At 36.6% G+C, this 17,986-nt stretch overlaps 1 long non-coding RNA gene across 1 annotated transcript; it reads left to right on the plus strand.

The window, feature by feature from the left end:
- Positions 1-1,871: 1,871 nt before the first annotated feature.
- Positions 1,872-17,580, plus strand: LOC138705626 (uncharacterized). The gene is made up of 3 exons (XR_011333696.1): positions 1,872-1,940; positions 6,538-6,577; positions 17,536-17,580. It is a non-coding gene; the product is annotated as an uncharacterized lncRNA (long non-coding RNA).
- The last annotated feature ends 406 nt before the right edge of the window (positions 17,581-17,986 follow it).

A 17,986-nucleotide genomic window follows, 5' to 3' on the forward strand; every position in this document is an offset into this window, starting at 1 on the left:
TAGACAGTACGTCTAGTAAACACTTAAGTTTGTGTACGTTCTCCTCTTGCAAGTCTTGCCGAGTGAATAATAATTGGAGTTGCAGTCACCTCCACTGAAGGGCGATGACTTCAAGGAGCACAGCTACTCCTTGCAAAGTTGGAACACGTTACATTTCATATTCTCAAAATTATTGGACGTATCAAAAACGTATTGACATAAGTTGTTCGCATTGACTTCGCCTATTAATGTAATAGGTTTCCTTCCACGCTGTATAATGCAATGACTTTTTTAAATAAACTTTTCCCTCGTTTAGTGAACTGTCCGAAGACTGGTCTGAACCTCATAAGTGACACCGTGAAGTATCACTCATGAAGCAACTAAGACAGGAGGCAGTGGGCTAGTGTGGCCGGTTCCTTTTCCCCTCCATTGCATACATCGCTGACTAGCTACAAATAACACTAATCAGATTTCAGATGCAAACAAATTGTTCTTCCTCTGACAAATATCGTCAAATGAGATGTACTGCCTGATAATAGATTACAGTAGACCGTCGATAATCCGAAAGTCGTTGTCTGAACAGTCGAATATCCGACTCCGAACGCTCAAATTTTTTTTTAATGAAAAAGCTGTCTGCCTGTGACTTATAACTCCCAAAAATTCTCCTGGATGACTGCTGATATTTCAAGGTTTGGTACGGAAATAACCTTACATCAAATATTAAAACAGTCAGAATATAAAAAAGGGAAAGTTCTTTTAATCCTAGATAACGACCCACATATCCTTCATTTGAAATTCTTAAGGTTTATAAATTTCGTATTGTTCTAGGGTGTTGAGTTTTTGCTCTTTGGTTCAATGTGTAGTATTTCATATCAGTGTGTATGTTGCTGTAGCTATGGTTGGAGTTTGTGATGTGTTCTACGAAAGTTGAATTATTCTACAAAAAATTTAAAAAGAAAGTATTTAACACCGAATAATTTAAACACTTAACTTGAAGGACTGTGTTTATATGGTTTCTGATGTTTTGGATAGTTTTACAGAAGAAAATTAAAAAGTTGTGGATGAAAAAATTATGGCCTATACGTATAGAAGCAGGAAAAAATGAGGAATGGAAATGTGTGCAAAATTAAGATTTAACTGAAGCTACGACTCTTTCTAATGCCATACACAGCTTCAGAAATTGTGAGAAGGTCGATGCTAACGAATGGTTGAATCTTGACCAAAATGACTTCGGGTACCAAATTTTGAACGATGACGAAATTCTGACTGTTGTAACAGATAATGAAGCACCTGTAGATGAAGATGACGGCGTAACAGAAAACTAGGATGAAAGAAGCCGTAGAGGTCAATTCACGGTGAAGCAATCAGTGGTCTAGAGACTTTTAAATTTGGCTGAATAAAATGCCTGTGTATACGGTAACACAGCTTGTCTGTCTACAAATTAGAGACTTGACTGCAAAGAAACGAAACACAGTAAAAATTTAAAAAATGATCAAAGACTTTTTAAAATCTGTCTAATGTTGCTTGTAGTACAGTCAGTAGGTCTATTGAAATCTTTAAAGTTAATATAGCATGCAGTTAAATTATTTGTGGTGTTGTTATTGCTCTGTGTTCGAAAATCCGAACGAATCGATACTTCGAACAGGAATGAACATCAATTAGTTCGGATTATCGACACTACTGTATTTATCAGCCGAACCTCAATCAGAAGCATAAACATAATTGTTTATTGTTGTTTATTGTTAATAAAATAGCATTGACAGAAATACAATCTTAGTTCTTCCCTGAAGGAGTAAAAAAACTCGTGCTCAGGGAGATATCTAAACACAAAGATAATTTTTTGACACAAACTGAGTCAAGAAAAAAAATTACTAGATTCTTTTCTTTTCACAGGTCCACACCTCCAACAACATCCACTGGAGGTGTGAGCGGACTGTCCGCCTGTCCTAGGAACAGGCGGGGTAAGTAAACGTCTTCATGCGTAAATCGCAGTGACTTTCATTCCAAAGCTTTCTAGTCTATATAACTATTTATATCAATTAAGTGAAATTTAAGCAAGAAACACGTAAATTTATGTATTGAGGGTAAAGTTTATAAAACAAGTGTTAATTACATTTTAGGTTTCCGAGGCCCATTTCAATTTCCAAATGCCACCCATGTATTTTTGTTATTTAGTCAACTGTGTGAAGACAGATCTGAACCTCACAATTGAAACAAGAAGTCACCACTTATGAGAACTAAGATAGGAGATAATCTGGTAATTTAAGGTTTCCAATGATACAAAGTTCAGTTTTTAGTATTTCCACACTTAAACGATTTCTCTCATCATTTCGTAATCTGTTACGACTATTCATGATATTAATTGTACACTCTGCAACCACGTTTTGAACTTACTTACAAATGGATTTTGAGGAACCCGAAGGTTTATTGCCGCCCTCACATAAGCCAGCCATCGGTCCCTATCCTGTGCAAGATTAATCCAGTCTCTATCGTCATATCCTATCTTCCTCAAATCCATTTTAATATTATCCTCCCATCTACGTCCCGGCCACCCCAAAGGTCTTTTTCCCTCCGGTCTCCCAACTAATACTCTATATGCATTTCTGCATTTGCCCATACGTGCTACACGCCCTGCCCATCTCAAATGTCTGGATTTAATGTTCCTAATTATGTTAGGTGAAGAATACAATGCGTGCAGTTCTGCGTCGTGTAACTTTCTCCATTCTCCTGTAACTTCATCCCTCTTAGCCCCAAATATTTTCCTAAGAACCTTATTCTCAAACACTCTTAGTCTCAGTTCCTCTCTCAAAGTGAGAGTCCAAGTTTCACAACCATTCAGAACAACCGGTAATATAACTGTTTTATAAATTCTAACTTTCAGATTTTTTTGACAGGAGACTGGATGATAAAAGCTTCTCAACCGAATAATGAAACGCATTTCCCATATTTATTCTGCGTTTAATTTCCTCCCGAGTGTCATTTATATTTGTTACTGTTCCTCCAAGATATTTGAATTTTCCCAACTCTTCGAAGGGTAAATCTCCGATTTTTATATTTCCATTTCGTACAATATTCTGGTCACGAGACATAATCATATACCTTGTTTTTTTCGGGATTTACTTTGAATCCAATCGCTTTTCTTGCTTCAAGTAAAATTTCTGTGTTTTCCCTAATCGTTTGTGGATTTTGTCATAACATATTCACGTCTTCCGCATAGACAAGAAGCTGATGTAACCCGTTCAATCCCAAAACCTGCCTGTTATCCTGAACTTTCCTAATGGCATATTCTAAAGCGAAGTTAAAAAGTAAAGGTGATAGTGGATCTCCCTGCTTTAGCCGGCAGTGAATTTGAAAAGCATCACATAGAAACTGGCCTATACGGACTCTACTGTACGTTTCACTGAGACACATTTTAATTAATCCAACTAGTGTCTTGGGATTACCAAAATCAATAAGAATGTCATATAATACTTCTCTCTTAACCCAGTCATGTGCCTTTTTTAAATCTATGAATAACTGATGTACTCTGCCCGTATATTCCTATTTTTTCTCCAATATCTGTCGAATACACTAAATCTGATCAATAGTCGATCTATTACGCCTAAAACCACACTGATTATCCCCAATAATTTCATATACGTACGGAGTTAATCTTCTCAAAAGAATATTGGACAAAATATTGTACGACGTCAACAAAAGTGATATTCCTCGAAAGTTACCACAGTTAGTCTTGTCCCCCTTCTTAAAAATATATACAATTATGGACTTCTTCCATTGTCCTTGTATAATTTCCTTTTCCGAAATAGGAAGCACAATTTTATAAATTTCGCTATATAATGCACTTCCACCCTCTTGTAATAAATGTGCTGGAATTTGATCGATACCTGGAGACTTGTACTTTTTCAGATTTTCTATCGGAATTTCGACTTCTGAGAGCATGGGTTCGAGTATAAACCACGTGTTGAACTACTATTTCTAATTGTGGAGATTTCTCTGAGGCACCTTTAGTCTGAAAATATTTATTTAATTTCCCAAAACTTTTCAAATACGCATCTTTCACAAAGGAAGAAACCACTTCATTTAATAGGCACAGGTCACCATACATTGTATCTTCATCAAGTTGTAGCTTTAATTTTCAACTAATACATAACATTTCTTCTACGTTTGGTGTGGAACCATCAAGTAAAACTGAAAAATACTTGAAAATTCCCTATCTTCACGTTACACGAAATAGAGAAATATCCCTTTCAGCCTATGTAATAAAAATTCCTATAACAAGTTTTCAAACTGATTTAATAAAATTACCTGCCGAAATTAGAGTCTTTAACAATGATAACAGCCAACGGCCTCATGATGAGACCCACCAACATGTTCGGCTGAGCTGGTAAAATACCGGCAGGCTACCAACCCCAAAAGTATGATGTACTTGAATGGTATTTTATTGTGGCAAAAGATGACTGGGATATTTCTAACCCATTGTTATGAGACACAATGCTACAGTTTAAACAGTCGAAGTTTCAAAACTGAAAACATTACATCACATTTTTCCTTCCAGAGACAAAAATGTAAATCTGTTAAATATTGTCAGTTTTAATTATGAGAGATATACATAAGGAGCTTTTGAAATGAGTGTATCTAGAAGGAAAAATAAGCGATCGGTGACTGGCTGTTATCGGTTTGTTGGGTTTTCGGTACCGTATCAGCGTATTCCGAATCTCACCGGTCCGGTGGCATCAATGACGTCACGTTGCAGCGAAATAACGAACAAAAAAATTGCTGGAAGGATCCATGGCTGTCATGGCGACTGTACAGGTTGTTGTCTGTGCTACACTAGCAAAATTTTCGTACTCCCATCTCGTTCAAAGAAAAGATAGCATAAACAATTTATTTCTTCAACCGGTAGCAATAACGGGTCCGTTGATGTGTTCGCTCATAAGCCATTAACATATTGTTTTTACGTTGTGCTCATTATAAACAATACAGCAGAACACACCGCCATGACACAACAGTGCACGATGTTATTCTTCTGCTAATTCCCGCCCTATACAAGAACCAATCAGATTCACTGATGGCGGCTGATGGAGAATGCCACCACTTCTGCAAGTTGATGGCACCGGTGCGACACCGGTGGAGCATCAATGACGTCATCGGTGGAATTCGGAACACCGTGATGCCATCGGATTGCTCACCGGAATACGCGAGATAGAGAGAAAGCGGAATTTCCGAAAGCTCTACATGGGCTGTCGCACCACGGATTACAAATAATGTCTTAATTTATATACAGCTATTAATAGGGATATGATCGTCTACCTCTGCTTCGGTATGTGGACTTGAGGTCAGCAGCTGGCTGGTCGGTCATGGCCCTTCATGGGCTATCATGCCTCAGATTAAAATTATAAATAGGGGTAGGAAAAAGTATTCCCATCCGCTCACTCTTATACCTAGTATGTCGAAACTACAACAATGACAGACAGTGATGCTGGCAGCAATAGATTTGATTCAAGGGATAAAACTCAGTTAATTAAATATACGAGGGGCATCCAGAAAGTAAGTTTCCCGATTTTTTTCCCCTTGAAAGTAAACGTAATTAGCCGTGTCAATTGCGCATGCGTAACAGATCTATGACGTATCATTCATATGCCAGCCGGACAGGTCCCGCCTGGTGCCAGTAGCGTGGCAGCAGTGGTTCGAAATGGAAGCTCTTATTCCTTCTCCCGCCGCATCGAGGTTCGGTCGGTGATAGTTCTTTAATGCACAAAGCATTGCCAGCTCTCATCGGCAGCTGTCAGGTCTATGGGCCGAACCCCCCTCTCTCTCTCTCTCTCTCCCTCTCCCTCTCTCTCCCCCTCTCCTCTCCCTCTCCCTCTCCCCCTCTCGCCCTCTCTCTCTCCCTCTCTCCTTCTCCCCCCCCTCTCTCTCTCTCTCTCTCAAGAAATTCCTGTACTCCGATAAGCGTTTTGGCAACGACGAAGAGCTGAAGACGTCTGTCACACGCTGGTTCCATTTACAGGCGGTAGAGTTCTACGACAGAGGGATACAAAAGTTGATCCCACGATACGACAAGTGTCTCAATTCTGATGGTGGCTATGTTGGAAAATAGCTGAAACATTGCTGTACCTGTTGCCAATAAATGTTTTCCTAAAGGTGTGTGTTCTTTAAAAAAAAATAGGGAAACTTACTTTCTGGATGCGCCTCGTATTTTGTTTTGTGTTGATTAGTTATATAAATTGGAGTTATATTTCTAAACTGGTGATGAATTAATAATCATTCTAAATTTATATTTTATTTATTTACATTATGATGAGGTATTTTTTGTTTTTATACGTAGGAATATGCCTTTCTCAATTCCATCTTCAGCACGATTCAAATTGTGAACAATGTTTCTAATTAGTTTTGAATACCGAGTTCAGAACCAGATATTTCTAATGCTTCAACAGCAGTTGGAAAAATTCTAAAAGGCGATCAAACATAATTTATATTATATTAATGGCTGCATCCCTTGTAAATTACTGTTACTTACCTGGTTTTAACAAAATATGTCACTACTTTTCTTTACAGCACTACATCACCGAGGCCGGAACATCAGGCTGACGATAACGTAAGTTCATATTTACCGTTATTTATTTGTTTCCAGTGACACACCTAGAAATATGGTTTGGTGGGGGGACTAACCGTAATCAGTATTTGCTATAGCTGTGAAGCGCGGATGTGCTGAGAAGTACAGACGGCATCACTGAAAATGATTCAATGGTTGGGGCTATTAAACACATTTCAAGTAAAAGTTACAGATCTTCTAACATTATCAAAATCTTGAGCTTTTTGAATGAAGATGTGATAAAATTGTACAGGGACATCATTTTACTTTTACTAACATTTTTAATATTAACCTGGTTATACCTTTAGAGAACCGGAAACACCGTTCGCTACCTCCTTCCACGACTGGAGTTCGATGATACCGGCGTAAAACACAAACAAATCACTTTACTAGGTATAGGAGGGAAGAAAAGTAGTTCATCCATTTATGTAAACTAGGAAATATCGCGATTTTGAGTTCGATAATTTTCATTACGTTTTTGTTCAATCAAAATGCAGTACTGTATTAAGAATAAGTGTTTTTACTCACGAACTGAGCTATTCATGCGAACGTATTCATTATGCAGTGTATATTATACTGTCTACAGCACATTAGCGTACAATATAGAGAATGAAGTTAAATTGAAAAATTATCATAATATGGATATTTAAACGCATTTTTGAAAATGGTGGCCGATCATTTCGATACAGGCTTCAGTTCTTTTGTGCATAATATCGCACTATAGACTATTGCATCTAATTCCAATTGCCAGTTTCGTCCTTCGTACTAGTAACTCATGTTGAAATAATTCTGTACCTACTCTATAAAAGAGTACCTTACGTACTGTAAATTCCATCTTCACTTCTGCCCGACCCGCACAGATAAAATTACTCAGACATGCTATCTACTGTCCGTCCAAGTGGTTATGCCGCAGGGTCGTAGAAAGGGGGAACTCACGTGACAGTTAATTACTTAACGAGGCCCTTTTATTTAAGTTATTTTAAACAGTTGTATAATATTACGTAAACGTCCAATTCCTAACAGAAATTAATGTTTTCAGAAAAGAGCTAAGACAGCCCTGCTTTTACAGAGGGGCGTGCAGAAGCAGGTGGGGGAAATCGGGATGCGACGTAGGCAAACGGACAGTACTTGTGCGAAAATATGAGTCAATATTAAAAGTTATTTCGTCACTGGAAAACGCGAACATATTTCTGGAACGTACTATACTCAGTAACTCAGTGCTGTTTACTATAAGCAGCCTTGATTCTGTCTGGAGAACAGTTGAAACTTCATTAGTAGAAGGGGTGGGAGTGAAGTACATTCAAAAACTCAAGTACAATAAAAATTGAAGTAAAAATAAAATGATGTCCGTGCATTAACATACGTGTTTACTTAAAATTAAATGTTTTAAAGATCACAGACTTCTCACAACAACATATACATTCAAGTCAAGGCAAATAAAACCTTTCATTTTCTTTCTTGTTTTCCCCCCTTTTTTTGGGGGGGGGCTTGGGCCCATTTGGATCCTCTTCCCATGGGTGTGCCGTTGTTTGTTTCCAAACACTTTCATTTCATTCAATGTCATTGTGACTGTTCTGCAATTATGGCCTGTAGATAAACATGTTGTAATCAGAATACGTAGCTCTGCATTAGTCCACCTACATAACTCTCACTTTACTTGACAGACAACACAATGTTCGTCTTGCCAAAATTAACACGTTCCTTATTAAATGTTGTTACCTTATTTGTATACTCTGATCTGGTTGTCAGAAAATTATAGCTAAACGTTATGAAATCGTTACGTTTGATAAAGTTACCATCACATTCCCTTACAGTTTCATTCAGAACAGTATACCGTTCTTAACAACACTGTTCTTTCCTAAATTCAGAGGTAGCCTATGTATTTTGAGTTTAAAGTATGAACGTTACAATAATAGGTGTGTATGTATTTTGTCGTCTATTTTGTAAGTAATTGTAATTTATTTTATTCTTGTATTTGTTTCTTTCTTTTATTATCCAATTTAATAAACCCTATTTCACCCTGAGTTGTATTAGGGTTATAGTTGGCATCAAAATACATATTTTATAACCAATAAACAATAGTAAAGTGATAACATAAAATAGCGGTCACAGCTGAAATTCACATGAATGATGTAGAAGGATGCACATTAGTGAAATAATGGCTCCTGTTAAAGATTAATGAGATGTTTGAGGAATAATCAATGTAAAAGGTATACAAGAATGTCTAACCGTGTCAGAGTAAATCACGATCTTAAAAAGATAATCAATAGTAGATTAATAAAACAAAGTTTGACTTTCACTTTCAAATGAGTACTTAATTCATGAACAATGAAACAGTTAAGAGTAATAAAGAGAGATTACAAGCAATGATTTACGGTTACAGTTTACATACATGATTCAGGAATAAATTACAATAATTAAAATATAACACAAGTAATGACTTACAACTAACGAATACCGAATTTCTTGAAGGGCAATATATAATAGTAGGGGCAATACAAGAGATTTAGAAACAAATGTAAACAGTAAAGGAATAGTATAAAAATGACTTAAGATTACAAATTAAACTCATTCTTTTTAAAGCAATAGGTAACAACAAAGAGATACTAATAATAATACACTGACTGTAGTTACAGATTAAACACATTATTTTAAAAAACAAACACGCAAAGGATTAATAGCTATTTTCAGGCATCATTCAAAGGGACCATGATTTTAATTCACATCTTCTTGACGTTATTTCGTATATTATTTTGTGTTTCAATCTATTTCAATTTGTTGTTTTTCACTGTAACAACAAAATATGTTTCATAAAGCCTCAAGATATTTCTCTATACTTACTGTATCACGGTACTCTTTGTCAATGGCAACCTGTAATGGTTATAGGAAGAAATATATATATAAATAAAAATGAAATATTTATTAAACACATTATTTTAAAGCAATAAATAGCTATATTAAGAGATGACTTGAAATTTACGAATTAAATGCATTTACTAACAACAATTGGCAATAAGGAGGTATTACAAGAAATGGCTCAAAATCGGAAATTAAATACATAATTAAAAATAAATAAATAAATAAATAAATAAATAAATAAATAAATAAATAAATAAATAAATAAATAAATAAATAAATAAATAAATAAATAAATAAAATAAAATAAAATCAATAATACAATAGTATGCGAAATTGAAGACTTATAGTTTCATAATAGTTGATTAGAACTAATACGATTTTCCCCCCAGAATAATTTAACATTTTACAGTTTCACGAATATTCTATTCAAGAAGGACATGAAAAATTATATGATTTAGAGTTGGTATGTATATTGGTTAACGATTTGGTAAATGTATAATTTAAAGTGTTAATTTGTTTATATGTCAGATTTCACCTATGCATTACGTTTATTTTCTTTGTTGTTACCGGTGTCCATTAGTTGATTTATATATTAGTTATGAAGATAAATGTACCAAAGTGTCCAATCAATTATAATCCTATTTCAAGCTAACTTACTTAGTTACTTACTTATGACTCTTAAGGAAAACGCGGCTTCATGGCCGTCCACACATAAGCCCGCCATCGGTCCCTATGCTGTGCAAGATTAATCCAGTCTTTACCATCATATCCCACTTCCCTCCAATCCATTTTAATATTATCCTTCAATCTACGTCTCGGCCTCTCCAAAGGTCTTTTTCCCTCCGGCCTCCCAACTAACACTTTACATGCATTTATGGATTTTCCCATACGTGTTACATGCCCTGCCCATCTAAAACGTCTAGATTTAATGTTCCTAATTATGTGAGGTGCAGAATACAATGTATGCAGTTCTGCAGATTCTCTTACAGTCTCATTCTCAATAGCATAGGCCTACTGATCTTAATAATTATTATTTTCCCAAGTTTATAAAGTGTTATGTTTTATTTAACGACGCTCGCAACTGCCGAGGTTATATCAGCGGCGCCGGCGTGCCGGAATTTTGTCCCACAGCAGTTCTTTTACGTGCCAGTAAATCTACTGACATGAGCCTGTCGCAGTTATACTCCCTTAAATGCCATTGACCTGGCATGGGATCGAACCCGCAAACTCGGGCATATAAGGCAGCGCTATACCAACTCAGCGAACCAGGCCGACCCCAAGTTGATACAGGGACATCAGTTTATTTTTACTAACATTTTTAATATTAACTTGCCTATACCTCTGGATCAACGCCGTTTCCTACCCCCATCCACGACTGGAGTTCGATGATACTGACGTAATATACAAACAAATCACTTTACTAGGTATAGGAGGGAAGAAAAGTAGTTCATCCATTTACGTAAACTAGGAAATATCGCAATTTTGAGTTTGATAATTTTCATTAGATTTTTGTTTAATCAAAATACAGTACATTGTTAACAATGAGTGTTTTTACTCACGAACTGAGCTGTCCATGTGGACGAATTCATTATGCAGTGTATATTATACTGTCTACAGCACATTAGCGTACAATATAGAGAATGAATCTAAATTGAAAAATAACCATAATATGGATATTTAAACATTTTTTTTAAATGGTGGCTTCAGTTCTAATGTGCATATTATCGCACTATAAACTATTGTACCTAATTCCAATTACCAGTTAAGTTATTTTAAACAGTTGTATAATATCACGTAGACGTTCAATTCCTGACAGAAATTAATGCTCTCAGAAAAGAGCTAAGACAGCCCAACCACTAGCTGGCGAATAAAAGTTTGTGGGGGGAAACCGGGATACGACGTAGGCAAATGGACGACAGTACCTTTGCGAAAATGATTCAATATTGAAAGCTCTTTCGTCACTGGAAAACGCGAACATATTTTTGGAACGTACTATTTACTATGACCGTAAGCCTACTTTGACTGTATATGCGGCCTCTGATCTGTGTGGAGTACGGTTGTACTTCATTAGTAGAAGGGGTGGGAGTGAAGTACATTCAAATGCTCAGGTACAATAAAAATTGAAGTAAAAATAAAATGATGTCCCTGTACATGATGCAGGGTTTATTTCAAAGTCGCATTCGAGTATTTCGCTACGGGGCTTCAAAAAATGTATACCGGTATGTACAAAATCTGAGAACCACAAACTTGATAAATCTTCAGAAACGAAGATGACAGTGGAAGAAATGAAATCAGAGTTGTGTATGATCTAATTACTCCTGGATTTTCTAAATGAGAATAAAATGTTAATACAGCTGGCAAAGTTGTAGAAAGTATTTAAGATTACCGAGACATGTTGAGGAATGGATTTCATTGTAGAGGCGGATTTTCAGGGGAGGCAAGGGAGGCCCTGCCTCCCCCAATATTTTACCAGAACACAATATGACAGTAATAATTTCAGCTGAATTAAGATCACAGACAAGTTACAGTAAATGTATATTAATTTTATTATGCACTACGACTAAGATGTAAGTTACGTAAAGTCGATCACATTCGGTTGTTGATGCCCACTGGCTATAATGTAGATAGTACAAATAATTCGTACTGAAAAATAACAGATAGCGCTGTAACCTGTATAGTCGACATCTAGCAGCTTGCAGTGTCTATGCGAGAGCGGGAGAGAGGAGTCGGCTAGATGACGCTACTCCCCAGTAACCATGACAACAGTAGTTCAACCAATAAGATAGCTGGTTAGAAGAGTGTTTAAACTTGACTAGAACGCGCGAAGGGAGCCGATTTGGAGACGTCCTACCCACTGCTGACAACTGTACTGCTTATAGTCACGGCTGGTTTCGCCTATATTGGGAAGCTCTCTCTCTTTCTCTCTTCTTGCTTTTAGAAAATTGAGTCACGTGTTGTTAGTTTTCTCTTCCTGCGTAAAAGTTTTCATTTATGTTGTTAGATTTTCTCTTGTTTGCGGGTGTTCTTGTTATTTTATCCTTTTGTGTTACGAGATGTATTTACTTATACAGTATTTCAAATATGTAGAGAGTTTAGAAACAAATGTAGATTTGTTTCTAGCTTCTTCTAGTAGCAGTGATTCAGTATGTTGTGATCTATTTGATTGGTTTGCGAAGAAAGAGGAACGTCCAGTTAATTTTCTGTAAAATTAGGCTATGTTATAGTAATGAGCATACCCGGATTCTTAGGTTCGAATCAATTTTGTTGCTATCTCGTTACTCTCGAAATATTGCTTTCCTTGTTCGTTTTATGTAGCGAAGGGTAACATTCTTAAATTCAATATGAGCTAAAAAGAACTAATTCGTAGGTTAGGACTTACAATGTCCTAAAGAGAGACAACTTTACCAAGCCGTTGTAATATATTAACAGTGTGTTGTTTATTTTTATTTTTTTTCCCCGTAAAACCACATAAATTCCTAAACATAAGATTTAAAATCCTAAAACATAAATTGGAAAACATAATTTTAATTTCTTGAAATCTATAAATTCTGCACTTGGTAATGAAGTACGTCACAGGCCTTATATTTTTATATTCTCATAAGTAGACTTCGTTAAATTGTCACACGCAGCATGCAATCAGGTTACCGATGTACGGTAGTATAGAGGAGGTGAGCGACCGCCCGGTCTCGTAGTAGCAGCAGTTCATGTTAAGAGTTGTGACCGGTCCAAATAGATAGAGCAGCTACAGCTAATGTATACCTACTTGCTTTTACATTACTGTGGTTGTAATAGTCAAAGCTTAACATTTGTTCAGTGCAGACAAGAATTCAATCAAACATACTACAATGAGAGTGTTACTATTCCAAATAATTGCCCCTTGAATACACTTAACCCCGCAGCCAGTCTTGACCCGTTGGGGAACGTGGTTGGATGCTGTTCATTATTATGCAGAACATTGATGAAAAATAATGGAGGTAATTGATGCATTGGATAGCACAGACAGTTCCGCTGTTGCAGCTGTAAAATCATTGCCTTCTGAACAGCTATTGGAAGATATTCTGTTCATTTATTCTAATTTAAAATCGTGTCCAAAAGCATCATCCTGTTAGAATCGTCTAAACTACAACTCTCAGAAGCCCTTAATATAGTGGATAAAGTATCACAACCCGTTATCCAAAATAACAATTCATTAATTTCAGAAAAAAATGAAATGTAAGTTGAGAAACATTATTGCTAAATATTCTGCCTATTAATAAATTCGTACTATAAATGGTGTACTATCAGGTCTCGACAATACATCTGAAGTTGGTGTACTAAAAAGTTGTGACTTTCCCTTCTTCAAATATGTATGTATTACATCATGTGATGTTGAACGTACATTTTCCCAAAATGAAAACTCTTTAAGTGGCCATGGGAGGAGGTTACTTTGCAGTCGCTCAAAATGTACGTAACTTTTCACTGCAGTGCACGTATTAAGGATGATGTGAGTATCTTACATTAAATTTTAAGAGTTAATATATCTCACTATAAAATAATTGTTTAGACATTTCCTACTTCAATGATCATTCATTATATTTCTTGAATGCAGGATACAGGTTTTATTGTAACCGCAGTATACTGCTCAGTGCTTATATTAGAGGCATACTCCATCCGTTGCACGCCCCCTTCTCATACAGTCTATACCGCGTGCGCAGTAAACCTTGCGATTCTCTTGGCAATTCCACGAAGTCTAATCATCAGGGACGACACTTTGTCCCAGTCCACCACGAGGTTCACTGGTACTGGTGTATAGAGTACCTGTGTTTACTAGTTGATAGGAGCAGTCCAGCGACAACACGCGACTGTTTGCTGGTGCAGATCGGCGGAACAAAAACGCAACATTTCTACAGATTACCACTGCCGTATAGTATGTATGCGCGTAGCATAGAGTATGCCTTGATTAGTTACATCTCTGCAATATTACTTACACATATTTATAATAACGACGAGTTAGTCAAATTACACATACGTATTTGCAATCGAGGTACGTACATTGTTCTGATACAACTGTAATCCGTTACAGTATATAACAATGTGCATTTTTAAGTGTGAAAAAGTGAAATTCCTTCTGTTTTCACTAAAAATATGCTTGTACTGTGAGAAAGTTATCTCAACATCGCCACCATGGAGTGGATGGGCTACGCAAGTGAGGTGGATTATGTTGGGGTATATGGTTTTTAATTCATTTCCTGCTTTGATCATATATGCAATACTGTCTGTCACTAAACAGTAGATGTCTCAAAAAGATTAACAATCGTTGTACTGTTTACTTTTCTTAGTACTTCCGATGTCAACAAAAATTTATTTTCTGGTTCATTGGAGGACATCACTTCTACAACAACGCGAGCTACATATCGTCCCACAGCATCCGATGTCTCATCTATAGATAGAAATATTCTGTTACTACCTATAGCTGTTTGAATGCGGTTCACAGTTTTTTCGTAAATAGGTTGTACGCATTGATATTATACTAGACAGTTTTCTAGACGTGTAATTTTCCTTAAACCGTTGAAAATGTGGATTACTGAGCTGTGTATTGGAATACCATCACGTCACACAAATCATTATAAAACTCAAGAGTATGTAAACCGTGCAGATGAGAGAAATAACGGCACACATTCACTATGCTTTTTCGTTTCACAGTGCTTTTGCAAATCTTTACGACCTTTAGTTCTGTGTTGCACACTTTACAGCGCATGCTGTCGCCCTCCACACTAAAATACTCACTTCCAAACGCAGTTGCAATTACATTCAGTTTAGGGTTCTTGTCTGACTACATTGTATTATGTTTACACACAAAGTCACGATCACAATCACTTCGCCATTAAGTGACAACAGTTAAGGAACTGCAGGTAAGCCACTACAATGCAAAACAAGCAGGCAGTGGCAGAGAGCAGCATAGGTTCGAATCCTAAATAGATGAAACATACGTTCGTTCTCCGACGCAGCACACACGTGTTGCTCTTTATCACAGTACAGTACCTTCGAACCCATGGCCTCCGTGACGTCAATATAGGCAAGCAACAACCAACCTGGAACAAAGTGTCGTCCCTGCTAATCATCTTGGCCTCCTCAACCTTCAAGCCCCACTGTCCGCTACTGCTTCATTGTCGTTGCAGTTCACTTATAGTTTGCAATATTCCCGCAGACCCCTATGTTAATGTTGAGTTTCTTAAATAATTTGAAAGCAAACACGCGTGTAGAATCACGGCTTTAGCATAGTAATTAATCGTTCGGTTTTATCGATAATTTTCGGACGTCTTGTTCACTCCATGCTTATGTTTGTAATGCGTAACGTTTTGATTGTCTCGTGGCATAACCGTTTGAATACACGTCACTCCCGTACTTGTTGGATGATCTTTCACTTCTGCCAGCAGTCTGCTGGTTAACCTGGAACTTCATGGACTATTGCGCTACGATTACTATTAATGTTTTAATTTATATACAACTGTCTAACAGGGCAAGGAAAAAGTAATCGTATCCGGGCACTCAGCTACAAACTATGAAGCCACCGACGTGGCCCAGTCGGTTAAGGCGCCTTCCTGCCGGTCTGAAGTTGCGCTCGGGCGCAGGTTCGATCCTCGCTTGGGGCTGATTACCTCGTTGGGTTTTTCCGAGGTTTTCCCCAACCGTAAGGTGAATGTCAGTTAATCTATGGCGAGTCCTCGCCCTCATCTCGTTATCACCAATCTCATCGAAGTTAAATAACCTCGTAGTTGATACAGCGTCGTTAAATAACAAACTAAAAAAATATATAGTAGTGCTTACAGTTCCGGGATAGGTTGAACAGGGAGAAACAGTCTGATGCTACCGGTACACTTGGTCTAAGAGAAACAACTCGGGTTACGTGTTAAATAATTTTATTTTGTGTTGATTGGCTATACAAAATAAGGTTATATTTGTACACTAGTGATGAATTAATAATAATTGTAAATTTGCCAATTACTTCTTTACGTAATGAGATTTTTTCGTCTTTGTATGTATGGGTTTCTCAATTCCATCTTCAGCATGATTAAGGACCCTAATCCTCATCACCTGTTATATCATGCACGGTTTAGGCAGTTTACCTGTTTTGAGATCTCTCATGTGTCGTTATCCCAAGGGCTTCATGATTATGCATTATTCTTGGTTTACTGCGTTAATCCATTCTTAACAAGTGTCCATGTCATTCTCGTTCACTGATCCACAGATGACGACATAATAGTCAAAATGTTTGAGCAGTGTGTTCTGCATCAATTCGACATCATCTGGCAGAACCAAAATTTCGATCAAATATAATTTATTTTATGCTCGACCATGCCGAAATGTAGTAATTATACACCTGGTAGCAGTCCTTTAATGAATGTCATTAAAGTACACCTACTCATTAAAGTACAGGTGTTCAGCCAATGACAACTCAGCTTACAGGTGTTCAGCCAATGACAAGTCAACTTTGTACCGTTATAAAACCGCAAGTATCGATTATTCTCGGATATGCAATCGAAGAGAATTAGCGAAAAGTCACGGAGGCTGGAAATCCAATGCTGTCGCAGAAGGTTATGTTCTGTTACTATAATTATTAGCGTTAATTGCAAATAATATTCAAATAAATTCAATTTGTCATCTCGTTTTTCAATGTCGAATTCAATAATCAAGCTTATATCAAGATTAACGGGATTACATCAAGGTCAATGACATTATTGTTCCTCGGAAAAAAATCAATACTTTCGCGTCTGCGCACATCTCACAATTCACGACCTAGAACAAGGTCACTTCCGATCTTGTCAGATACAATAAAATGTATACATCTGAATAATTTCAAGTTAGAAATATGGTCGAGCATAAAAAGTCGTATGAAACTTGCCTATAAGGGTAATTAAGACGCTCGTATGAATATTATAAAACTCGCTTGCGCCCGTTTCATAAACAATCATACTTGCGTCTTAATTACTATCATTATAGGCTCGTTGCATAATGTAGTATTATATTCAATGTTGCATCCACGTAATTAGTGTTACTTCCCGTCTATAAAAATCACTTAATGACTTGAATTTATTATAGACTGTCGTTTCTTTTACTTACAGACCCGGATTATGACAGAAAACCGCCGCCGCATAATTTAAGTAACGGTGAGTTTATATTTACCATTCTTTATTTGTTTTCATTGTTTCGACGTCAGCTGGCAAAAAACACAAATTTCGATCAAACATAATTTATATTATATTCGATGCTGCTCCACCAAATTAGTGTTACGTAATTTGAGTAGCTTAATATCAAAGACGGACATCTGTCTTCTCCATAGTTTTGATCCAGAGGCAATTTTTTAATTCACAGTGTTCTCTGTAATATTTAACACAATTTATTTTATAAATATAGTGTTAGAGTTTGCATATGGTTTCAAAATAACTGGCAACAGCATGAAAATTTGTATAAAAAACCACAGCTATCTAAATTTCGATTGAAGTCAGATGTCCGTCTTTGATATTAAGCTACTCATTTATTGAATTCCATTAATTCCACTTCTTTCCTTTACGA

The sequence above is a fragment of the Periplaneta americana genome, chromosome 9 (genome assembly GCF_040183065.1).
Source record: "Periplaneta americana isolate PAMFEO1 chromosome 9, P.americana_PAMFEO1_priV1, whole genome shotgun sequence".
Classification (NCBI taxonomy): domain Eukaryota; kingdom Metazoa; phylum Arthropoda; class Insecta; order Blattodea; family Blattidae; genus Periplaneta; species Periplaneta americana.